The sequence below is a fragment of the Lynx canadensis genome, chromosome D1, assembly GCF_007474595.2.
Source record: "Lynx canadensis isolate LIC74 chromosome D1, mLynCan4.pri.v2, whole genome shotgun sequence".
NCBI lineage: Eukaryota > Metazoa > Chordata > Mammalia > Carnivora > Felidae > Lynx > Lynx canadensis.
The window spans coordinates 87,773,663-87,801,135 of NC_044312.2; positions in this window are offsets into that span (position 1 = coordinate 87,773,663).

Genomic DNA, 27,473 nt, shown 5'->3' on the forward strand with positions numbered 1-27,473 from the left:
CCCTTGACTAATAAAGCATTTCAGCATGTAGGAAAAATGTACATCCAAAAGGCCTGAACTTATCCTGAGTGTATGCTTGGATAACTCATTTAGGTAAGATCTGGCCAATGATTTCTTCTTTGGTTTTAAAGAGTGGTGTTACATTTGAGTATTTCTGCATAGTTTCATGTTTATAAGACAAGTGTGGTGTAACTTAGAAGTGGTTTCTCCTAGAGCTGTTGAAACAGTTCAAGCCTGCCCTTTCTCTGCTTTTGTCTCAGTGTCCCAGATGACCTCCACTGGGCCCTTTGGGATGTCAGCATCCTGTAGGTTTGCTTAGGCGGCCTCTGTCCTGTGCTAGGACCAGGCTTACCTTGACCCTGTCAGAAGCAGCTCTGAGAAGGCAGTGTGGCTCTTTCTGTTTTGTTTGCCATTGTAGACTCAAACACTTGCACCATGCTGCGCACATAAGAGGTGGCCAATTAATATTTGTTGGATGAACCTTTGAAGTAGCACCGGGGAAAGCTCCTTCACCACCTCATGGTGACTTGTAATTAGGGTTCAGCTTCAATGAATTTTCTTTGAAAATATGTTTGAATATGTCCTGAACGGAAATCAAAGCACTTTCCCTCCTATTTCCATGATCTTAGCTTACAAACAATAATATGGGTATTCTTGGAAAGAGTCTGCAGTTAGTCTGAATAGTTTGTGGTTAAATAAATTTCAAAAAAGAGATCCCATTTGGGCTTTTCATTTGAAAGCCACCATAATGTATGATAAAGTAGCTTGTGTGATCGGCATTCTCAGAAGAAAGTTGTTCTGATGAACTGTCCGTGTCATCTTTTGATTTTGAAAAGATGGAAGGAATGATGGTCAGCCTACAATGTAAATGGTGGTTTGATATTTTATTTCCTAGAAGTGGTCAAAAGAAGGGCCATGTTATTTCTGGAAATTGGGGAAAAGCCTAAGACTTGTGTATTTCAGCCTGCTTTCTTCAGCACAGAATGTTGTTCCCTTTCCTTTTGGCTATTCCAGGGTGCTCTCTGATTTGCCCGGCAAGAAGAATTGTGTTATATCTGGCTAATTAACTCTGAGTGCTAATGTCTGAGGAGTAGCGTCTTGACTTGCTCTAATTAAGTTCAGCAGATTCAAAGGCCACCTGAATAGGGATAGGACAGACATTTGCTTTGGAAAGAGGTAGTAAAACCTCTTTAGGTGAGGAAGCAAATGGGGATGTAATTTAGATCCTGGCATCAGGGTTTTTTTTTTTTTTTTTTTTGGTAGTTTTTTTTATAGATGTCACCATAGTTACAGTGTCTCTGTAAATCACAAACATATTCCAGAAAGGAAAATGAAGAGACTCGTGGTTGCAGGTGAAGTGACCTAAATTTTTATAGTTCTGTAGTTTTTTAAAAATCGTTTTGCTTCTACACATTTTATGGTTCTTTTAATTAGACTCGTAGGACTGGGATGTTAAATGTCTAGTGGTCAATTATAATATTTATTGAGGTCGTGTGATGTGCTGGGTTTTGTCCGAAGAGTGTTGTCTAATTTAATTCTAAGTAATTCTGAGGTCTTGTAGTCTGGGCTCTCCAGAGGCAGGCAGGACCAATAGGATGCATATGTATATATATGTACCTATACCTATATTGGTATCTAGAGATTATTATTATTATTGTTATTATTTTATTTTAGAGGAAGAGAGCATGAGCTGGGGAGAGGGGCAGAGGGAGAGAGAATCTTAAGCAGGCTCCAGGCTCAACACAGAGCCCGACACAGAACTTGATCCCACGACCCTGGGATCATGACCTGAACTGAAATCAAGAGTCAGACGCTTAACTGACTTAGCCACCCAGGCGCTTGCATATCTAGAGATTTATTATAAGGAAGTGGCTCATATAGCTTATGGAGACTGAAAAGTCCAAGATCTGCAGTCGGCAAGCTGGAGACACAGGAGAGCTAATGGTTTTAGGTCCAATCCAAGTCTGAGTTTGAAGGCAAGAGACTAGTGTCCCAGATCGGACACAGTCAGGCAGAGAGAGTGAATTCCTTCTTACTCAGCCTTTTATTTTATTCAAGCCTTCAGCAGAGAGGCTGAGGCCCACCCACCTTGGGGAGGGCAATCTGCTTTATTCTGTCTAGTGAGTCAAATGGTAGTCTCATCCAGGACCACACTCAAAAGAACATCCAGAATAATGTTTACTCAGATATCTGGGCACTCTGTGGTCCAGTCAAGTTGACACATAAAATTAAATGTCACAGGTAGGTACTGTTGTTATCCTCTGTAGAGATGAGGACACGGATGTAGAGAATGGTTGGGTAAGTTGTCTAGCGTTACAACTGGTAATCATGGAGACAGAACAAAAATGCAGGCAATCTGGCTCCCCCCAAATCCTCACTCTTAATTGGTACAGCAAACCACCTTGCAGAGGAGGCGCCTGAGATGGGGGAGGAAGGGTGGGAGAGAAGGGAAGCAGAGGGGTCCAGTGTCATGCCTCAGCCACCCGGTTAGAGGCAGAGCTGGGATTTGAACCCCGTCTCCTGACACTTGGCCCAGCCCCCTGGAGTCCTTCAGCTCCAGCATGAGGTATCCTCTGCATAATGGACATTTCGCTTATGAAAGGAAAAAAGTTAACTTTCAGTTCTACACTTGAATTGTTGACTTAAGCACTCTGGGCAGTAATTCTAGCTGTCTCACCTTATCAGCATTATAATTTGTGACCACAGTATTTCAGTCCTAGAAGATTCTCAGATGAGTTGGGCTGTATGGATGAGTATGGTAATTTTTAAAATAACGCTACCTTCCATTTCTAAAGCACTTCAGGCTTTTTAGAGCACTCTCATATATACACATTATTTAAAAAATGGATTAGCTTGACAAAGTGGATTTACTCTTGGGTGATGGTCTTCCGTGGGTATGAATGGAAAAAAGGCTTTTACCTCCTCTTAGCCAAGATTAAAAAGGAATAAATGAGTTAAGAGAAGATGATGGAAGACAAAAGGGTGTTTATTCAAGCAGCATGATCACTGGGATGCAGCTCTGAAGGAGACTGAAGAGCCCTGGACCAGGACGTAAGGGGTCATAACAACTGCTGTCTCTGTCACACAGACAGTGCTGGGTTTGAATCGTGACCCTGCTACTTCCCAAAGAGACGCATCGTGTCACCTCTCTGAACCTTTCCTGCTTTGTAGAACAGGACTGTGTACCTCACAGGAGGGTTGTAAGGATGAGAAGTGCTTGTCGGTGCATGCCACATAATAAGCCCTTGATAGATAACTTACAGCCCCCCTCCCACCTCCGATAGTCAGGCCTGCATTTGCCAGCCTTGAGCCGCTTGTAAAGACCTTCACCCTGCCTGCTCTTTCCCACCTTGCTCCTGTACCTGTAGTGACCAGATCTGACTGGATTACAGCACGCCTGTCCCCTACCTTCGCTGTATATGCCCAAACTGGATAAAGCGGCCTCTGGCCTGGTTCCTACTTTGCCTTATGGATTCCTTGTCTGAACCCAGCCTGCCTGGCTGGCCCATTACCACCTGCTTACCCCTTTTTAGCCCTGTGCTGTCCCTGATTTCCCATCTTTGGCTAACTGTTGATGTCAAACTGTGTACATCTTTTTTCCTTTGTTAATGGTTTTTTTGGGGGGAGGGGGCAGAGATTTGGTTCACATGGATCATTTTCCCCCCAATTTTTTCTTTAAATTCTAGTTAGTTAACATATAGTGTAATATTGGTTTCAGGAGTAGAATTCAGTGATTTATCACTTATGTACAACACCCAGTGCCCATCACAAGTGCCCTCCTTAATGCCCATTACCCGTTTACTCATCCCCTGCCCACCTCCTTCCATCAATCTGTGGTTTGTTCTCTACAGGTAAGAGTCTCTTATGGTTTGCTTCCCTCTCTTTTTTTTAGTTCCCCTATGCTCATCTGTTTTGTTTCTTAAATTCCACATATGAGTGAAATCATATGGTATTTGTCTTTCTCTGACTGACTTATTTCACTTAGTATAATACACTCTAGTTCCATCCATGTCATTGCAAATGACAAGCTCTCATTCTTTTTTTGGGCTAATATTCCATTGTGTGTGTATATGTATATACACACACAATACACACACACACACACACAGATACCACATCTTCTTTATCTAAAATGGATCATTTTATCGGGCACCTGGATAGCTCACTCAGTTAAGCATTCGACTTCGGCTCAGGTCATGATCTCACAGCTTGTGAGTTCAAGCCCCGTGGAGGCCCTGTGCTGATAGTTCAGAGCCTGGAGCCCGCTTTGGATTCTGTCTCTGTCTCTCTCTGCCCCTCCCCTGCTCGTGCACTGTCTCTCTCTCTCTCTCTCTCAAATATAAATAAACATTAAGAAACTAAAAAAAAATAATAAAATAGGTCATTTTATTAAATTTTTTAAAATTTTACATTTATTTATTTTTGAGAAACAGAGTGAGACAAAGTGTGAGTGGGGGAGGGGCAGAGAGAGAGGGAGACACAAAATCTGAAGCAGGGTCCGGGGTCTGAGCTGTCGGCACAGACCCTGATGCGGGGCTCAAACCCATGAACTGCAAGATCATGACCTGAGCCGAAGTTGGATGCTCAACCGACTGAGCCACCCAGGTGCCCCTAAAATGGGTCATTTTAGCAGGAGCTACACTCTTTCAACAGAGATAGTATAATTTGAGTCAAATTCGAAGCTGATGGTTTACTGATTCCATTGGTGTCACTAAACTGGCAGCAGTCAAGCTGGCCACCAGTTTAGGCACAGATTTAGGTCCCATTCCTGGTTCTTATCCCATCTTATCTTGTCTCCTTACCTTATCTGGATTCAGTTCCAGAAACACCGCTCAGAGACCCAGGTGTGTGAACGGCCACTTTTAGAAGGACAGCACTCATCACTTTGCTGTAGCTCCTGAAAGCACCATTTCCAGGGTGAGAAGCGTTCTTCTTCTTTTTTTTTTTTTTAATTTTTTTTTCAACGTTTATTTATTTTTGGGACAGAGAGAGACAGAGCATGAACGGGGGAGGGGCAGAGAGAGAGGGAGACACAGAATCGGAAACAGGCTCCAGGCTCCGAGCCATCAGCCCAGAGCCTGACGCGGGGCTCGAACTCACGGAACGCGAGATCGTGACCTGGCTGAAGTCGGGCGCTTAACCGACTGCGCCACCCAGGCGCCCCGAGAAGCGTTCTTCTATTGCCTTTGCCCCTTTCGGCATCCGTGTGATCAAAGTGCAGGGATTTGAAGATGCCTTAAGACGTAACCTTGGGGCTCTTAGAAATGGTGATTCTTATTTTGCATAGGCCCATCAGATCTGTCATATGCTGGTAACTTTGGTCATTTCTGAACATGTTCTGGTCAGTTAGTGATTTAGAACTTAAAAAAAAAAAAAAAGAATCTCCACACAGTCTTTCTCTCTGAACTGGCTACATTTCTGCCTCTTCCAGTTTCTCTCCCTACTATCTGAAGTGGATCCTAATCCTGAGAAAGGAAATCTTCGTGATTTAGTTTGCAAATCATCACGTGTCCTTCATTTGTGAAGGAACAAGTCCCAGAGAGAAGGTGTAAATTATTGAACAAAAAAGGGCCTAATAATAATAATAATAATCTCTCACAGTTTGGTGAAATAACCATTCCTTTGAAAATTTGAATTTTGCTGTGCCCTGAAGAGTTTGATTTCATTTTCATGGAGAATTCTCTTATATTGTGGGGTTGTAGAAATTACAGCAATTATGGCTTGCGTGAAAATGAAAGAACAAGTTATGTCCAACATCTCGTAGTTGAGCAAATTCATGGTTAGTCTTGTCCAGTGTATCCCATATGTGAGTAATAAGCCCCAGCTAGCCTCCCCTTTCTAGCTAGCGTGGGTGTTTGGATCAGTCTTAAACTCAATAGATGGAGTCAAAGAGGACTTGTCTAACTGTAAGTCTTTACGCTTACCTGTTTGAATATTCCTTCGGACATTTCAGATCTTCCTTCTGAATCACTTTCCCTCTTTTCTGAGTCCAGTTGACCCTTGAACAATATGGATTTGAACTGGTCAGGTCTGCTTACACATGGGTTTTCTTCAATAAATACAGTACAGTACTGTAAGTGTATTTCCTCTTCCTTATGATCTTCCTAATAACATTTTCTTTAGCTAACTTCATTGTAAGAATTCAGCATGTAATACATATAACATTCAAACTATGGGTTAACCCGACTGTTTCTGTTATTGGTAAGGCTTCTGGCTCTCAGTAGTCAAGTGTTGGGGAAGTCAAAAGTTATACGCAGATTTTTGATGATGTGGAGGGTCAGAATCCCTAAAACTCTCATGTTGTTCAAGGGTTAAACTGGACATTCTTTGAAAATTACTTTAGTGAGGATATGTTAGTAATTACCTGTATCCATTTTTGTTGGCCTGAAAATGTTTTGAAAGATAGTTTTGCTTGCTCTGGATTGATAGTTGTTTTCTTTCAACTCTTTGAAGATGTCATTTTGCTTTCATGCTTGATGCTGAGAAGTCAGCTCAGTCTTTGTCAATGATCTGTCTTGTCTCTGACAGCCGTCATTCTCTTCTCCTTGATTTTGGTTTCTTCAGTTTCACCAAGTGTTGAAATTTTTGATGTCTAGATATTGATTACTTTTCATTTATTCTGGCTTGGGATTTACTGTATGTCTTCAATCTGAGAATTCATATCTTCAATTAATTTTAAAAATTGTCAGCCCTGCGGCGCCTGGGTGGCTCAGTTGGTTAAGGGTCCGACTTTGGCTCAGGTCATAATCTTGGAGTCCGTGAGTTTGAGCCCTGCATCGGGCTCTGTGCTGACAGCTCAGAGCCTGGAGCCTGCTTTGGATTCTGTGTCTCCCTCTCTGTCTTCCCCTTCCCCCCTCATGCTCTGTCTCTGTCTCTCTCAAAAATAAATAAACACTAAAAAAATTTTTTTTTAATTGTCAGCCCTTATTTATTTGAATATTACTTCTACTTCAATCTCCTTATTTTTCTCCTTTCTGGAACTGTACATTTTTTTTTTTTAATTTTAGAGAGAGAGAGAGAGAAAGAGAGAGCAGAGGTGGGGCAGAGGCAGAGAGAGAGAATCCTAAGCAGGCTTCATGCTCAGCATGGAGCCTGACAGGGGGATTGATCCCACGGACCTAGGATTGTGACCTAAAATGAAATCAAGAGTTGGAAGCTCAACTGACTGAGCCATCCAGATGCCCCTCTCCTTTCCAGAAATCTGATTAGACATATGTTAAACCTTCTTACTTTGTCCCTCATATAACTTAGCTTTTAAAATGCATCTTAATGGGATGGGTGGTTCAGTCAGTTGAGTGACTGGCTCTTGGTTTGGGCTCAGGTCATGATCTCATGGTTCATGGGTTTGAGCCCTGCGTGGGGCTCTGTGCTGGCAGTGTGGGGCCTGCTTGGGATTCTTTCTCCCTCTCTGCCCCTCCCCTTCTCTCTCTCTCTCAAAATAAATTGAAAACAAGTGAAGAATAAAGTGTTCTAAAAAAATAAAATGCATTTTAACAAGTCTTTCTGTGCTGCATTCTGGGTAATTTCCTCAAATCTATCTTAAGTTTTATACATCCTGTCTTAGGCTGTGTCTAATATGCTACTTACCTGTTTTTTTGGTTTTCATTATTATATTTTCTATTTCAGAAATTCTGTTTGGCTCTTTTTTAAAAATTGCTTACTCAACTGCCTTCATCGTGTCTTTAGTCCCCTCTATTATTTCTTTATACATGTTAAACTTAATTATTTTTTATTTTGTGTCTGATCATTGCAATGTCTCCAGTTTGATAGCTCTCACTCATAGTGACTTGCTTACTCTTATTTTTAGTGATTTTTAAATTTTTAAAAAAAATTTTTGTTTCAACATTTATTTGTTTTTGAGAGAAAAAGAGAGTGTGAGCGGGAGAGGGACACAGAAAGAGGGAGATACGGAATCTGAAGTAGGCTCCAGGGTTTGAGCTGTCAGCACAAAGCCTGATGTGGGGCTCAAACTCACAAGTGGTGAGATCATGACCTGAGCTGAAGTCGAATGCTTAACCCACTGAGCCACCCAGGTGCCCCTAGTGATTTTTTGTCTTTTTATTGTGAGCTCACTCATGTTCTTTGAAACTTTTTCTATGGGAATTGTTAGAGCCCTGTGTTTGAAGAGTCTTTCTCCAGAGGGAAAGGATTTGCATTTGTCCCAGCCATGGGATAATGACAACCAAGGGCTACTTTAATCACATTTTCAGTACTTCCAAGCCAAGATGTCGTGTGAATTCTAGCCCTACACCTGTATGAATGTGGGCTTTTGGTTGGGGACTCTTAGGAGATATTTATTTTTTCTTTTTTTTTGCCTCACCAAGGCCAGGATAGATAAGTCTCCTTCTAAACAACAGCCTCATTCTCTGAGATTGTTTCCATTTGAGCATTGTGGCATTTTGGAAAAAAGTACTTAATCTGGTCTCTCACTATGATCAAGCCCCAGGCTTTGTCCCCAGGTACACATACCAAAGCACAGTGTAAGAACCCAGGCTCCTGGTCAGCTGATGTCCTTGGGGGCAAATGCTAGCTTTGCATTACCCAGTAAAATTACACTTTCTAGTTTATGGCTTCCAACTGTTTCCCTTTATTGCAACCTCAATCATGTTTTAAACCAGATTTTTAAAAAACATATTTTATCCCTTTCTTTAAGTGATTTGTATTAAAAGAGGCTTCTTTACCCACATAGTTGCAGAAACAAAGGTGCTAGGCAGTATTTTAGATGTTTGCAATACAGTGCACTGTGAATGAACAAGACAGTAAGATCCCATCTCTCGCAGAGCTTACAGTTCAGTGGGGGTAGAGAAAGGAAACAAGTAAATAAATAACTAAGATAATTTCAATGCTGGTGAATACTATCATCTTTTATATTTTTAATTTATTTTTTTAGGTTTATTTATTTTTGAGAGACAGTATAAGCAGAGGAGGGGCAGAGAGAAAGGGAGAGAGAGAATCCCAAGCAAGCTCCATGCTGTCAGCACAGAGCCTGATATGGAGCTTGAACTCATGATCATGAGCTGAGATCTCAGGTGAGATCATGACCTGAGCTGAAATCAAGAGTTGGCACTTAGCTGTCTGACTCAGGTGCCCCAATACTATCATCTTTTAAAATATTCATAGTGACCCATGCAAGGGACTTGATCCTGCAAAAGATCCTGTATCTTTTAATCATTCCACCCCTGTGTTGTAAGATGAATCTACCATTAGTTGAATGAAACCGCCTCATTATTAAGTGATCGGTTAATTCAGTGGTGAGGACAACATGGTAGAAAAGCCCTTGAATTTCGGCTCAGAGTTAGATAGCATCTACATCCACTTAAAGCAGTTGTCCTCACGTGATTTTTTAAGATATGTATGAGATTGAAAATGACTTAGTGACAAGCTGAGAGCAATCATATAAGGCATGCATACAACTCTTCTCTGCAATTAAACTCATTTTAAAGCCATGTTATTTTATTAACAGAGTATTTTGCCTCATTTTTATCAGTGATATAGAAAGGTCAAGGAGTAACAAATAATTAGTTATTTTCAAGTGTTCAAATAAATCCATACCTTTAAAAATTGGAAGCATGGAGAGAAAAGAAAAGCTAAAAATGTTTTCTTTCTTAAAGAAATGATTAATACATCTGATAATAAAATTGATGCAAGAGATTCTGATCATCTAGTGGTCTGTTTAGGACTCATATGCTACTTGAGAGAAAGCTGTTTTTATAAGAAATGTCTGAAAATATCAAGTCAAGAACCCAGTAAATGAGAATGGTTTGCTGAGCCTCTTTCACCTGATTTAGAAACAGCTCCTGCTAATGAAATATGTCAGGAGATTTTCAGAGGTGTGAACAGTGAATGGGTAAGATGCTGCATTTCTTAAGTAGTTGATTTTGCTTGCCACCCCCAATGGACTTGAATTCACTAGTAGTCAGAGAGTCTCATTCTTTTTTGGTACCTTTTGGCAGCCTGGTGAAATTTATGGATTCTTCTCAGAATGACGGTTTTAACAAAATCCATAGAATTGAAAAGGAAGCCAATTACGTTGAAATGCAGCCTTATTCACAGACCCTGAAGACTGTATAAGACCCCCTAGATTATTAACCTCTATGACCTGTTTCAATTACATCTCTAGTCTTTTTTAAAAAATTGTTTAATGTTTATTTTTGAGAGAGAGAGAGAGACAGAGCGTGAGTGGGGAAGGGGCAGAGAGAGAGGGAGACACAGAATCCGAAGCAGGCTCCATTGTGCTGACAGCTCAGAGCCTGATACGGGGCTTGAACTCACAAACTGCGAGATCATGACCTGAGCTGAAGTCAGACGCTTAACTGACTGAACCACCCAGGTGTTCTACATCTCTATTCTTGAACAGAAAAAGTAGTTTATGATATGACTGATTTCCTGAATTTCTCAAGAGGAAATAGAATTGGTGTCAGCTATAGATAGGCACCGTAAGTCAGTGGTCTTATCACATATGTATGCATAATGCACTTCTGCTGTGGTAAAAACATGGTACTTTGGAAAGGAGCTTTCTAAATTCTCAGTTTTGTACCTATGGGGTTTCTAGTAACATATGAACTTAGACAAGATCAGTGCTCCCTGGAGTATTGACCTTATATGCAAAAGATGACCTCAGAAAATAAACAAAAAGGAGGGAATATAAACAGAATCAATTTATTTTGGAATGCTATGATTTATTTACTAACTGTCACAATAGAATGGAATACTGGTTATTTATTGTTCTTTTAAATATGAAAGAAAACGTTGAGCTGCTTCAAATCATTGGAGACAGTCTAAACTGAACATCCTTAGAGGATTGATTCATTATGTTATATTCCTATAACAAAATCATATACAGCCATTAACAGGATAGAGATGTATGTGCTCTTCTAGAATGAACTCTAAGATAGGTCATTACATGGAAAAGGAAAGGTGTAGAAGAGTGTACCATGTATTCTCACTTATAAAAATGTGTCTATTAATAAAACGTGATATTTCTGGAAAAAGGCACCAGTAATTGGTAACAATGATTATTTCTGGGAGGGGAACTTGAGGTCTGGAGGCTGATGAGGAGACTGACTTCTCATTGTATATCTATTTGTACTGCTTGAATGTTTTGCCATATGCACATATTAGTGGTTCTAACTAATTCATTAAAAAATGAATTGCCCTTGCTTCTAGCAGCTATTGATATTAAAATGAAATGGAAGCATGTAAAGAATATGTACTAATTATGCCTGTCAAATAACATATTTCACTAATTAATACACTACTCAGTGCATGAAGAAGAAATTCTCAACACTTAGGCCTGCTCCAAATAAGAGTTCAGGGTGTAGATGGCAAGGCTTACAGTTAGGGATATTCCCCCACGTCTCCTGAATGTCCTCCTGGGACCTGGTGTCTTCCTTCCATGCACACACACTGCTTTGCAGCTGTCTGTGTTCTCCTCCTCCTACTCTCCTTGGTCTGTGAACTCCTGGAGGAATGTGTCTCACACAGTGCCTGGCACAGAGCAGACCCACGATAAATGATGGAAGAATGAGTCACTCCTGATCCTGCCAGGAGTGAAGTCTGGAGATACAGAGATAAGTAGTGGGTGCTGAATCCCACAGCAGAGCAGCCTGGGGAGACAGACCCCATGTCTTGGTGGTTCCCAGTTGGGTTGGGGGCAAAGGGAAGGGTGGAGGTGATGAAAGGAAACCAAGGAGGACTATTGTCTGATGAGGGCACCATCCCTTGGTGTCCTTGGTTTTGTCCCCAAACCTCTGTGTTGGGGGTGGTTGCTGGTGGAGGAGACAAAGCCGGCAGAACAGTGGGGGCCGTGGGTGGGAGAGAATCAGAGAGAAATTGGGTAACAGCAGTTGTTCAGTGAAATTTCACAGTGCCTTTCAAGAATGAAATTCAATTTATATTTAGAATTTGATTTGAATCCAGAAGGAACACACAAGCTGGTTAATATCAAGACTCTGTAAGAAATAATTTGTGTCAGTTATTGAAAGGATTTGTAATCAAGCGTGAATGGAATGTCTGGTCACAGTCATTCATTTATTCATTCATTCGTTTACTCCATATTTATTGTTGAGGTCTTGTGTGTCCTGTGAGGGATACACAGATGAATTAGATAGGTCGTCTTCCCAAGTAGCTCATCATCAGAAATTAATTTAGCACAGTGGTTAAGAATGATATGTTGAATTCAGATTCTTGGATTCAAATCCTGGCTCTATTCCTTGTCACCTATGTGACCTTGAGCTAGTTGTTTAATTTCTTTGTGCTTCAACATCTCATTGCTAATATGAGAAAAGTGCCCATGTAAAGTGCCTAGGCAGTGCCAGGCATAATCAGGATTCAATAAATGTCAGTTTTATGGGTTTTTTTTTTTAACATTCATTGATCCACTGAACACTTTTGGAGCTCCTGTTCTGTGTTAGGTACTGCTGTAGGCACTAAACAGAGACATAATTCCTATCTTCAAAGAACTCAGCTGTTTGTTGGTGTATTAGTTCTTTCTTCCTTCCTTTGTAACAAATTACCCAGTTCAGTGGCCCAAAACCCTGACAGACATGACTTACATCTCACAGTTTCTGTGGATCAGGAATTCAGGATCAGCTTGACTGTTTCTGCTTAGGGTGTCTCATGAACTTACAGCCAAAATGTTTGCCAGAATTGCAGTCATCTGAAGGCTTGACTGGGGCTGGAGGATGTATTTCTAAGGTGTCTCACTTATATGTTTGGCAAGTTGGTTCTTCTTCACATGGGCACTGCTTGAGTGTCCTCACAATATGGCATCTGGCTTTCCTCAGAGTAAGTGATCTGAGAGCCCAAACCAGAAACTTCAATGCCTTTTATGACCTAGCCTCAGAAACCAAGCACCATCACCTCTGCTCTATTCTATCTGTCTCACAGCCCTGATTCAATATGGGAGGGGACTATACACAAGCTTGTGTATAGGAGGAGGTGGGATCCTTGGGGACTGTCTTGGAGGCTGGCAAAGACAGCTGGGGAGGAACAAATATAATCATGGGGAAAGTGCTGTGATGTAGATATGCCACAGGGAGCTTCTTGTCAGGAAAGGAGGAGGCAAAGCTTGAGTTCGGTTTTGAAGGAATAGAACTGAGGAAAGGGAGTGTCCCGGGCAGAAGGCAGTTAAAGGAGAAAGGCACAGAGGCCAGAATAAGCATAACATACCCTGGAAGTTTGAACACATCTGTTGGCTTGCAGCGGAGTCTCTGGTAGGGCGGGGACAATAATGTGGTGATGATGTCAGTACATGTGACTGATGTGATAGTAGTCATGACAGATTGTGACAGTTGTACGTACACAAATGAAAGAGAATGACGTCACATTCTTTAAGGATTTGCTCTCTGAAATACCTTTGTGGTATTTAAGATATGCATCCCTGCATCCATCCATCTGTCTACCCAACCATCCTCTGACTAAGCAGTATTTATTAATTACATTTGGACTGTATAACAAATAGTCTCTTAAGAAGATGCACACTTTCTATTTTGTGGACACACAATTTGAGTATTTTTTGCTTTACTTTTTCTTCATAGCACTACTTACTACTTGGCATTATATTGTATTTTATGCTTATCGCTTGTGTTCATCTCCAGAATATAAACCCTAAGAATATAGACTCCAGAAATTTTGCCTGAGTTGACATCATTGTATCCCCAGTGCCTAGAATAATGCTTGGCACATGTGGGGGCTTAGTAAAGATGTGGTTGAATAAGAGTGAAGTGAGGTGATAGAAGTGTGCAGAAGATGCTGTGGGAACTTGGGAGGAAATGTCCAGGTCTTTCTGAAGTGGGGAAAGGAGGTGGTTAGAGAGGACTTTGTAGAGTCCTTGCTGTCTGAACTGAGCTGGCCAGGTAGATGAGCTGAGCATTCAAGACAGAGGAGATCTCGGGGCGCCTGGGTGGCACAGTTGGTTAAGCGTCCGACTTCAGCCAGGTCACGATCTCACGTTCCGTGAGTTCGAGCCCCGCGTCAGGCTCTGGGCTGATGGCTCAGAGCCTGGAGCCTGTTTCCGATTCTGTGTCTCCCTCTCTCTCTGCCCCTCACCCGTTCATGCTCTGTCTCTCTCTGTCCCAAAAATAAATAAACGTTGAAAAAAAAATTTAAAAGACAGAGGAAATCTTGTAAGCAAAGGAATGGAGACGTATGAGAGTATGGCCACAGTTCTAGATGATGCTGGTCTCTCTACGTAGTTTGTGAAACGAAAAGTATAATTGCAAGATAAGAAAAGCATCTTCCAGCAGTTGCCTTTATGTAATAATTCAGTTAAAACTCTGCATTAGAGGAAGCATCCTTTGCAGTTATTTCTGAACTTAAAACTTCACTAGTTGATAAGTGTCCTTGTGCTGTGGCTGTATATGAAACACGAAGAGTAGAGTTGTGTGTCCTTCCCATTATTGAGCTTTTTCCTCAATATTGCATACATTCATCTTTTAAATACAATTCCTTGCTGCAGTGGCAATACATTTTAGTTTTTCCAATAGACTTGACATGAGATGTGTTTGTTGGCATCTCTGTTGACTTGAAGGTGTTTTTATGTCACACGGGTATGAGACAGAGCCATAGTTCAGGCTATTTTATAGTAAAGCAGGTTGCAGGTCTGTGATAAGGGAAGGTTGAATCCCATACTGTATATACTGTACTCTAGGACCAGCTTCAGGTCTTTGTAGATTATTATTTTCCCAGTTCTCTTTTCCAGTGCAGGAATGTTGGCACACCTGAAGGTGCTTTCTTCACACCTCCGTGTGTCCCTTGTCCCTGAACTTCAGGAAAAAAGAAAAACCTTCATAGATTTGCAGGTAGTGTATTTAGGAAATTCTCCTCAGTGGTGGCCATGTTTACATAATCTGGAACTATTAACACCTTGGAAAAACAGTTTGAAAGAAACAACTTGGCTCCAAGAATTTCCCTTGGGCCCTGCTTTTTTCTTAGTAACTCATTTTGATTTTTTTTTTAATCCACATCTACTCACACTTAGCAACGTAAATGTGCAGTACCAAAGAGTAAACCTTCATATGTTGGAAAGGCAATTAATTTTGGTTCTACTAAAAAAGTGGAATTTAAATTTGATCTTAAATTGGAATAAAAAGGTAACAGTAATTGTCTGTGGATAGTGGGATTGTGGGTATTTTGTCTTCCTTCTACTTTTCATTTCCCTATCAGTAATGGACATGTATTATTATTTTATAGTGAGTTTAAAACCAAGAAACTTTTTGGAAAATTTGCTTTTCAACTATAATATGTAATTTCTAGGCATTCTTTTTTGCAAAATAGATTTTGATTCCTCACTCTTTTTCTTCTTCAGAGCTCATTTTTCAATGTCGGCAATGGCGGATTGAGTGATGGCTTCAAATGTCAGAAGAGGATTCTCATTTATTAACTAAAAGTTGCTGGAGAAGGTTAGCGGGGCAAGGCAGAGCCAACCAAGCGAGACCACTGGGGTTGTCCGAGGCAGGGTCAGCCTGCCAAAGAGGAAACAGTTGTTCCCACCTCACAACTCTCAGTTCCTATCAAGAAGGACCAGAAACAACATTTTTCTGTAACTCTCTGTTATCGATAATTGGGAATGTGAAGCTACTAAGACCAATTTTGCATGGGCAGTGTCTTCCAACATGCCTTTTGGCTGGTGCTTTTGAGATGTTATCTCCTGACCATCCCCTCTGACCACAGTTGCATACCCACAAGCAAATGTGAGGAGCCCTAGGGCCTGGCCACTCAACCCATCCCATTCTCTTTCAGCCTCCTAATTTCCATTTATTCTTTACAGCCCACACAAACCCTAGGCCGGTGCACCCACCACCCCATGCAGGCCACTCCCGATGGTAGTAATAAAACAATATAGTTGTTTGTTTGTTTGTTTTTTAATCAGAGAGAGAGAGTGTACACAAGTTGGGAAGAGTGGCAGAGGGAGAGAGAGAGAATCTTAAGCAGGTTCCATGCTCAGTACAGAGCCTTATGCAGGGCTCGATCCTATGACCCTGGGATTACGACCTGTGTCAAAATCAAACACCAGACGCTCAACTGACTGAGCTACCCAGGTGCTCCTAAAACAATATAGCTTTTAAACACACACATACACATGCATGTGTGCATACACGTGCACACACACACACACACATACACTCAGCTTGTAGGTAGATGAGCTTCTAAGTTTCTTTCCAGCAGTTGTCTGTGAGGGCCTACAGTGTGCAATTCAGCGAAGATTCAAAAAGGAAGAAGGCATCGAATTGATAGCCTTACATGGGCATATGGGACCCACAAGCAAACAGATTTTACAAAGTTGAAAGTGGAAATTGCCTCAGAGAAAGTGTAAAGTGTTAAGAGCTCAGTTCTTTAACTGTTTATGAGAGGACAACATAAACAATCAATGTGGATATGTTTATAAGCATCCACAGGCACCTGAAGAAATGTGTTTATTTTCCTGAAGTTTCTCTAACATATGGCCATTTCTCCCTACATTATTTCTATTTATTGCACACAGTGGCAAGTTTATCATCCTTCATAATCGTCATTAAATTCCACTTACTCTCCATTCTGAGTTAATTTGTTTGCTTTGTAGCCAAAAGGTTGTTTGAAGAACTGTTGTTCTGCTCTTGTCTGGAAGAGAACAGAAGTGCCTTACTTCTATGAGTGAGATCCCCTCATTCTCCTCCCTCTACTCACTAGCCACGTTTTAGCAAAAGTAAACTAAGTTTCTCTCCAGAACGTACCCCAGCTTAGAGGACTGAGTTGGACAATCTGAAGAAAACCTCAAAAGCAAGGATCTTCCTTTTCCTTGGACAAGTCTCCAAAGAGCCAACCCCTGCTTCCTTTCCACTCTTTTAGGCTTTTCTGGGACAAGAGGTCAAGAGCAATGAGCTATCATTTATTGAGTGCCTTCTGCATCTTAGGCATTTTACATATATTCACCTCGAATTCTCTCACATTATCAGATGAAGAAACTGAGGCCAAGAAGTCAAGTAATTTGGCCAAAATCACATAGCTAGAATTTGGATACCGGTCTGCCTGACTCCAGAAACTAGTGTTTTTTGCATTGTGCTATGCTACTTCTAAAGCAAGATCCCAATGAAAGAAAAAATAGTAAGTTGCAAACCATCAGACTTTAAAATAGTCTTCATTTACCAGTTTTCTCACACTGATAATCCCTTCATTGTCCTGCCTTTCTTATCATATCTAGGAGGTTGGCAAAAGCTGGGAGAAACAGTACAAAAAGGGAGATGCCCATCATAGCCACCCCCACTGTGGAAGGAAGGTTGTTCCATTTTTTTCTTGCTCTCAAAACCCGTGGTGATTGGCTGTTGATGAGCCAGCTTTGTCTCTTGACCCATACTTCAGCCTGTTGGGCACTTCTCTGAGGACCACTCACCCCTCTCTGAGTGTCTTCTCCCAACTGTGGATCTTACTGCTTTGCAGGGAGCCTGGGGGCTGGGATAAGTGTGGTAGGTTGTGGTGTCAATGCCTCTGTCTAGTCTTTTTAACTTATTTTATTTATTTATTTATTTATTTATTTATTTATTTATTTATTTATTATTTATTTATAAATTTACATCCAAGTTAGCATATAGTGCAATAATGATTTCAAGAGTAGAATCCAGTGATTCATCCCCTACATATAACGCCCAGTGTTCATCCCAGCAAGTGTCTTCCTTAATGCCTCTTTCCCATTTAGCCATTCCTCCACCCACAACCCCTCCAGCGACCCTTAGTTTGTTTTCTATATTTAAGAGCCTCTTGTGTTTTGCTCCCCTTCCTGTTTTTATATTCTTTTTGCTTCCCTTCACCTATGTTCATCTGTTTTGTATCTTAAATTCCACATACGAGTGAAATCATATAACATTTGTCTTTCTCTGATTAATTTCGCTTAACATAATACCCTCTAGTTCCATCCATGTTGTTGCAAATGGCAAGATTTCATTCTTTTTCATCACTGAGTAGTATTCCATTGTATATATATAACACATATTTTTTTTTTTAACTTTTTTCATGTTTATTTATTTTTGAGAGAGAGGGAGAGAGACAGACAGAGAGAGACAGAACATGAGTGTGGAAGGGGCAAAGTGAGGGAGACACAGAATCTGAAGTAGGCTCCAGGCTCTGAGCTGTCAGCACAGAGCCCGATGCGGGGCTCGAATCCACAAACTGTGAGATCATGACCTGAGCTGAAGTTGGATGCTTAACCAACTGAACCACCCAGGTGCCCCTATATACCACATCTTCTTTATCCATTCATCTGTTGATGGACATTTGGGCTCTTTCCGTAATTTGGCTATTGTCGATAGCACTGCTATAAACATTGGGGTACATGTGTCCCTTTGAAACAACACACCTGTATCCTTTGGATAAATACCTAGTAGTGCAATTACTGGATTGTAGGGTAGTTCTATTTTTAATTTTTTGAGGCACCTCCACACTGTTTTCCAGAGTAGCTGCACCAGTTTGCATTCCCACAAGCAGTGCAAAAGAGTTCCCTTTTCTCTGCATCCTCACCAACATCTGTTGTTGCTGGAGTTGTTAATTTTAGCCATTCTGACAGGTATGAGGTGGTATCTCAATGTGGTTTTGATTTGTATTTCCCTGATGATGAGTGATGTTGAGCATTTTTTCATGTGTCTGTTTGCCCTCTGGATGTCTTCTTTGGAAAAGTGTCCATTCATGTCTTTTGCACATTTCTTCACTTGGTTATTTGTTTTTTGGGTGTTGAGTTTGATAACTTAATAGATTTTGGATACTAACCCTTTATCTGATATGTCATTTGCAAGTATCTTCTCCAATTTCATTGGTTGCCTTTTAGTTTTGCTGATTGTTTCCTTCACTGTGCAGAAGCTTTTTATTTTAATGAGGTCCCAGTAGTTCATTTTTGCCTTTGTTTCCCTTGCTTCTGGAGACCTGTTGAGTAAGAAGTTGCCGTGGCCGAGGTCAAAGAGATTTTTGCCTGCTTTTACCTTTCGGATTTTGATGGCTTCCTGTCTTAATGTGTAGGTCTTTCATCCATTTTGAGTTTATTTTTATGTATGGTGTAAGAAAGTGGTCCAGGTTCATTCTTCTGCATGCCGCTGTCCAGTTTTCCCAACACCATTTGTTGAAGAGACTGTCTTTATTCCATTGGATATTCTTTCCTGCTTTGTCCAAGATTAGTTGGCCAAATGTTTGTGGGTCCATTTCTGAGTTCTCTATTCTGTTCCATTGATCTAAGTGTTTGTTTTGTGCCAGTACCATACTGTCTTGATGATTACAGCTTTGTAATACAGCTTGAATTCCGGAATTCTGATGCCTCCAGCTTTGGTTTTCTTTTTCAGGATTGCTTTGGCTATTCAGGGTCTTTTCTGGTTCCATACAAATTTTAGGATTGTTTGTTCTAGCTCTGTGAAAAATGCTGGTGATAATTTGATAGGGATTGCATTAAATGCATGGATTGCTTTGGGCAGTATCGACATTGTAATAGCATTTGTTCTTCCAATCCATGAGCATGGAATCTTTTTCCATTTTTTTGTGTCTTCTTCAATTTCTTAAGCTTCCTATAGTTTCCAGTGTATCGATTTTTCACCTCTTTGGTTAGGTTTATTCCTAGGTATTTTATGGTTTTGGGTATAATTGTAAATGGAATTGACTGCTTTGATTTCTCTTTCTGCTGCTTCAGTATTGGTGTATAGAAATGCAACTTATTTCTGTGCATTGATTTTATATCCTGTAACTTTGCTGAATTTATGGATCAGTTCTAGTGGTTTTTTGGTGGAATCTTTTGGATTTTCCATATAGAGTATCATGTCGTCTTCAAGGAGTGAAAGTTTGACTTCCTCTTTGCTGATTTGGATGCCTTTTATTCCTTTGTGCTGTTTGATTGATGAGGCTAGGACTTCTAATACTATGTTGAATAACAGCGGTGAGAGTGGACATCCCTGTCATGTTCCTGACCTTAGAGGAAAAGTTCTCAGTTTTTCCCCATTGAGGATGATATTAGCGGTGGGTCTCTCCAAATGGCTTTTATGATCTGGAGCTATCATCTTTCTATCCATGCTTTCTTGAGAGTTTTTATTGAAAAAGGATGCTATATTTTGTCAAATGCTTTCTCTGCATCTATTGAGAGGATCATGAGGTTCTTGTCCTTTCTTTTATTAATGTGATGTATTACATTGATTGATTTGTGGATATTGGGCCAACCCTGCATCCCAGGTATAAATCCCCCTTGTTCAGGGTGAATAATTCTTTTAATATATTGTTGGGTCTGGTTGTCTGGTATCTTGTTGAGAATTTTTGCATCCATGTTCATCAGGGAAATTGGTCTGTAGTTCTCCTATTTAGTGGAGTATTTGTCTGGTTTTGGAATCATGACTGGTCTTTTTTATGAAGCAAGAGTTTTTCCTTCATGCTTCTTACTGCCCACTCTGGTGACTCAGACCTGGCCAGGATATACTCATGCACAAGCTTAAACAAGGAATCTTTCCAGCTGGACTGGCACCTTTAGGATTCTTTTGATGAATCTGATTAGTTCCTGGGAAGCTACATGCATCCTCAGAGTGGCTCACATAGTATAGCATTGCTCTTTCAGGTGGAAGCTGGATCCTTGCAAATGTCACGGGATAGATGAGCAAACGAATTAATTGCTGAGCGTGTCAGTGAGTTGCAGAGGCTGTGAAAATTTTGAGGTTTCATGGAGGAGTCATATTATTTCTGGAAAGAACATCTGCCGGGATGTTCTCTAAATTTTTTCTGGAGAAGGTTTTAGTTTCAGCTTCCTCCAAATCTTAGGATGACTGGCAAAGGTAGGGAGTGGAGGACTAGAGCTATTAAAGTAAGACTGTTTAAGGGGGAGCCTCTAGTTGATGCTACGTTCTAGTATGAGTCAGCAGTGTGATAAGGCTGATTCCCTCCTGGGCCATGTTAATAGAAATATGGTATCTAGAATCGGAGGTGTAATTGTTCCCCCATTCTCAGGGATGCTGGGGAGATACTCCTAGAGCAGTGGGTTCATTTCTGGAGTTTCACTAGTTCAGTTATGTTTGTTTAAGGAATTCTAGAATCTTTCTGGGTTACTTTCCTGAGCTCACAAAGCAGGAGTGGTCAGAGGTGTCTGACGTCTAATCATATCATGAATATAATTGACTAAGACCAGGTGGATGATATTAAGTTTCAACTTAAATTCCCAAAAAATCAGATAAAAACAGCAAAGAAAAATTAATACTTAGTAATTGTTGAACATCTGTAGTTTCTGCATTAATGTTTATTTTTGAAAACCATTTCTATTATGCTTAAGCTATATGAAAATAAACTCAAAAGCAGAACACATTATTTCATCCTTCATCATCCAGTTGATCCTTCCTAGGTGAATAGTGCTGGGGAAAATATTATAGGGAATACAAATAAGAATAACACATTTGTGTCCTTCCTTAATTCCCCCAGGTTTTGATTCCTCTGTTACAAAACTATTTATATTCTTTTTTGGAGAAATCAGTAATACTGAATAAAAAAGTAAATAAAATTAAGGGCAAGAGTAAGATCCCTTCCAGTAGCAGAAAACTAAGCAAGCAGCTATTATAGAAACTCTCTGCCTGGAACCAAGAAGTAAGCAGAAGAGACTCTGAGCTGATGAATTAAATATCAAGAAGCCCTGGCCTCAGAACTGAAGCTTACTGAGAACTCTTCAAACCGTTGTTTATGCCCTAACTATCCTTACTTTACAAATGTTTCTAACTAACTCCAGTTCTAGCATCCTTGGAATGTCAGCAAGTCAGAGGCAATGAATGAGATGGAAAAGAGGATATCACTGACACAGGCCACTACCTTTTTAAAACATGGTAGGCAATAAATAAATACGGGCAGACACCCTGACAGTAATAGGGGTTGACATTAATAGCTAGGCAACAGATGTGACAGCAAGCTATAAAAATCTGTGCCTGGGGTAAGTTTAAATAGCCCCACTGAGCCCAGTGACCCTGAGGGCTTCATTGCATTAAGGTGCATTATAGTAATTGATGTGTTTCTTCTGAGTCTGATAGCCTGTGTTCATAAAGATGATCCTGAGGCCCCACAGGAAAAATTAAATTATGTTCAGTGGTTGCTGTTTAAGAAGGTATATGAGTATATTGCATTTTTTTCTTAAACTATTTTAGAAAGACATCCTTCCAAATGTCTAAAGCAGTGACGTCACCATATAATATCTTTTGAAAAGAATAGAGAAATAAGATGAAAAGGAATTGCTGATTTGAAAAGAGTTTGAAAACCATTTGGCAAAACATAAGTTTAGTGATTGCTACTTGGTTTTCCAGAAAGCATGGTTAGCCACAAGGACTCATTCTCCAAAGGAATTCTCTAGATTGCCAACAATAATATATGCTATAACTGCGCTGTCCAAAATGATAGCCATATGACTACCAGTCACATAGGACTATTTAAACTTAAGAATTAAGTGCCTTAGCTGTACTGGTGTCCACTAGTTAGTTACCTGTGGCTTATATAGCTACTGTATTGGATAGCACACATATAAAGTATTTCCATCATCACAGAGTTGTTTTGGACATCACCACTATAGAAAGTCAGGAAGAAGCAAGGCTTCATGTCAGTATTAGTTTCTTAGTTGGTTTATGGTGTTTGAGTATTTGAATTAACTTCCTGGTGGCATTCCAGTTGGTTTAGTTCTATTAGGGTCATAGTCTGAAAAATGCTGTATCTAAAATGATTTCATGAGTGTAATGTTTCTGCATAATTTAGGAGTGGCAAGAGGATTTATTTGAAAATGTGATGCTTCCGAGAGCCTTTTCCCCAAATGTACAGAGGTTTCTGGAAAAATCACAGAGGTCACCAGGCTCTTGGTTAATTCCATGTGAACTAATTGGTATACTTAACTTCATTTTTTCAGAGTTAATTCTGCAAGATATACATTGGAAGCAGTAGGGGAAAAAATATCAACCGGGTCTTCAAACAGATTTTACATGTTTTTTAATATTTTTGGTAAAGAGAGAGACAGAGTAGGGGACAGAGAATCCAAAGTGGGCTCCATGCTGACAGCAGTGAGTCCAGTGTGGGGCTACAACTCATAAACCATGAGATCAAGACCTGAGCTGAAGTAGGCTGCTTAACCGACTGAGCCACTCAGGTGCCCCTCCAAACAGATTTTAGGGAGCAAAAATGTTTCTTCTTCACAGATATGTTCCACTGGAACACCATTATGTTTTAAATTATCTGAGGAGAAAATGTTCACCATCTCACTAGTGGTCCGATTTGTGAATGATGGTCATATTAAGAAGACATCTCTTAGGAAAAGAGGAAGACCAGTGAATTACAAGGAAGATAAAGGTATTCAATTACTGACCAAGAGGACTCCCCTTTTAGCTGGCTGATAGTCTTCATGATATATGTGGATTTAAGATGAAAAGAAGAGAAACCAAAGTCAGTTTAATAGCTAACTTATAATTTGAGCAGGGAACATTTTTCAATCTTATAAAACTCGGATCGATGGCCTAATTAATCTTTCTCCCAAGGGCAGCCAGTGCTCTGTGGGAGGTGGGGGTCATGAGAATGTCATAATGGTCCATGTGTGTCTCTAGCAACTTAGGTATTTCATATACGTGAGTGATGAAAACACACTGGTTTATGGAGCATGTTGAACTTGTTAGGTTGCATGTAGGAAACAACTTTGTTCTTTCTTATGTCCTTCCCTTTTAATTCCTTCACTTTTTTAGCCTCTCTCAGATAATAAGCAAATAGTCTCTTTTCCCATGTATTAAAAAAGTTGGTCCAAGACCCAATTTAAAAGATATTTTCAAAAATCCAGTATAAAACACCTAATTTAAAACTCCTCCCCATCCCCAGAGCAGGCCTCCCTTGGTCTGAGGAGGAGAGATGTGTAATGTTTATTGTTTTTGTTTTTTAAAATTTACATCCAAGTTAGTTAGCATAGTGCAACAATGATTTCAGGAGTAGATTCTTTAATGCCCCTTACCCACTTAGCCCATCCCCCCCTCCCACAACCCCTCCAGCAACCCTGTTTGTTCTCTATATTTAAGAGTCTCTTATGTTTTGTCCCCCTCCCTATTTTTATATTCTTTTTGTTTCCCTTCCCTTATGTTCATCCATTTGGTATCTTAGATTCCTCATATAAGTGAAGTTATATGGTATTTGTCTTTCTCTGATTGACTACTTTCGCTTAGCATAATACCCTCTAGTTCCATCCATGTTGTTGCAAATGTCAAGATTTCATTCTTGATTGCGGAGTAATACTCCATTGTGTGTGTGTGTGTGTGTGTGTGTACACACACACACACACACACACACCACATTTTCTTTATCCATTCATCCATCGATGGACATTTGGGCTCTTTCCATACTTTGGCTATTGTCAATAACGCTGCTGTAAACATTGTGGTGCATGTGTCCTTTTGAAACAGCACACCTGTATCCCTTGGATAAATACCTAGTAGTGCAGTTGCTGGGTTGTAGGGTAGTTCTATTTTTAATTTTTTGAGGAACCTCCATACTGTTTCCAGAATGGCTGCACCAGTTTGTATTCCCACTGAGTTGTTAATGTTAGCCATTCTAACAGGTGTGAGGTGGTATCTCATTGTGGAATGGTTGTCATCTCTACTTCTTCCTCCCTTCATCCATCCCTTGGCTGCTGTAGTGAAGAGAATTGAGGATGGTGGAGAGGAAGGTCAAGGATCAAGGATGAGGAGCGATCTCACCTGATACTGTAGTTTGATATAGGACCTTCTGGCTTGGCAGATCACATGATGGCTCATCACGAGGTGCTTTTGAGGGTTCTCTGGAACCTCTGTTGCTGAGGCTTCTCATTTTTCCTAGCGAGGGAAGAACTTCAGCTCCCTCGAGCTGGGTGAGATATGTTGAAACATGCATCACACTGATAGCTTTCCATAGAAAAACTCTCCCCCTACCACCCCACCTGTGACTTCTCCCCTCTCTCTTTTAGAGCTTAGAGGTGGGTGGTGGGTTCAAGCTGGCAGAATTGGCAACTTAGTTTCATATATGTGTGTGTGTGTGTGTGTGTGTGTGTGTGTGTATAATTTATTTTATGTTATTTATATATAATATAAACATTATTATATATTATATTTATATTATATATAATATAAATTTATATTATTTATATATAATATATGTAATTTATTTATTTTATATTTTATATTTTATTTATATATATTTTATTTATTTAATATAATTTATTGTCAACTTAGCTAACCTAAAGTGTATACAATATACTCTTGTACAGTGTATAGAGTGTATACAGTGTTCCACATCTTTTTTTATCCATTCATTCATTGATAGACATTTGGGCTCTTTCCATAATTTGGCTACTGTTGGTGGCACTGCTATAAACATTGGGCTACGTGTGTCCCTTTGAATCAGCACTCCTCTATCCTTTGGATAAATTCCTACTAGTGCTATTGCTGGGTCATAGGGTAATCCTCTTTTTAATTTTTGAGGAACCTCCGTACTGTTTTCCAGAGTGGCTGCATCTATTTGCATTCCCACCAACAGTGCAAGAGGTTTCCCTTTTTTCCACATCCTCACCAACATTTGTTGTTTCCTGAGTTGTTAATTTTAGCCACTCCGACCAGTGTGAGGTGGTATCTCACTGTGGTTTTGATTTGTATTTCCCTGATGATGAGCAATGTTGAGCATCTTTTCATGTGTCTGTTGGCCATCTGGGTGTCTTCTTTGGAAAAGTGTCTATTCGGGCCTTCTGCCCATTTCTTCACTGGATTATTTGTTTTTCACATGTTGAGTTTGGTAAATTCTTTGTAGATTATGGATACTAACCCTTTATCTGATATGTCATTTGCAAATATCTTCTCCCATACCATTCGTTGCCTTTTAGTTTTGTTGATTATTTCCTTTGCTGAGCATAGGCCTTTTATTTTGATGAGGTCTCAATAATTCATTTTTGCCTTTATTTGCCTTGCTTTCGGAGACCTGTTGAGTAAGAGGTTGCTATGGCCGAGGTCAAAGAGATTGGGCAACTCAGTTTCTTGGTAGGTCCTGCCAAGATGGTTCTTGGCATCCATTGAGTGGTTTTGCCTTGTGGAACAACATCTCTGAGACTACGGAAGAAGTAGCCTTTAACATCCTGTTACAAAAGTATCTCGATCTCTCAGCCAGGAGGAGGCCTAGTTCAATAGGCTTATCAGCTGGGAACCCTGATTCCTACATACTTGGTAGTGAATCCAGAGCTTCATGACATTTTAGTTTAATGTGGCCTCTGCCCACAAGGATTTAAGTCTCTACTAGGAAAAAAGACAAACACAAGTTCAGTCTGCATTATAGGTAATCCATGCTCATCTTGGTGTTTCCACAGCATTCGTTTAATAAGCATTCATTGAGTCTGCTGGATTTGGGTGGTGGGGTGGTCAAGGAAGACTTTCTGAAGGTGGTGACGTCTTCTGAACTGGGTTTTGAGAGAGAAACAGCATATGCCTACGAAGATGAGGCCCAGCCCACTCTGGCCTTCCTTGGGCTGCACTTCTTTGTGGGACTGGGGATATGCAGGGCTGAGGGCCACCCAGAGCCTATGTCCTCCCTTCTAGAGTGTAGAATCAGTGTCCTGGTGTGGGTATTCAGGACTTTGGATTCCCTGTACACATCTGCCTCCATGGCCTTCATGGGCCTCATTTGCTCCTCCCAGGGGCAGACTGTGACATCAGTGTGTACACCTCTAGGCCCAAGGGATGACAAAGAAGTGACTGTTCCAGGTGGCTGAGACAGAAAGATTTATATACAGCCTAGGATTTCCATTTCTACAAGGTCTTAAGTGGTGTGAGTTGGAGCTGGGTGTGAGAAAAGCTGGTGGGGCCAGCAGAGGACCACAGACCAAGGTCTAGAGTGAGAATTCTGTATTTGAAGCTGGCCTTCTAGGTCATTATGAAGGAATCAATATCAAGATAAGATAGAACATATTTTAGTAATTTGTCAGCTTGATTTATAACTTTGAAATATATACATTTATGGCCTCTGGGCCTCCATTTGTGCTCCTCCCCAGGTTCTACAAATGCTAGAAGTGGGACTACAGGTAAGCACATTAATTTGGGTGATTGAATAGCCGCAGGTCCTCAGGGATAGAAGCTAGCCCTCGATTAATTAGAAAAGAATCCCAATTAGGAAGAGATCCAAGAATCAGATGAATTTTAGGTGAAACCTGCAATTATAGGAAGTCTCAGTTTGGTGAGGTCAGACCAGCTGCAAGTCGGGGGGTGTGGCTGTCTAAAGGGAGCTGTGTCAGAGTAGGCCTGTTGCAGATGCTTGCAGATGGTGCCTGGCACAGAGAAGGACATGAGAATGTTGCTGGTTGGCAACTTGATGGTTGGCTCTGTTTGTAGGATCTGTCATACTCAGAATGCAGACCTCTGAACAAGGAGAGAAAGGGGAGGTGGCCCCTACCCAGGTGTGCTTTTTACCAATGATTGTGCTGATCAAGTGACAGTGTCCCTGTCCTCCTGTGGTTGGGATGAGAGCTCTAGGTGCCC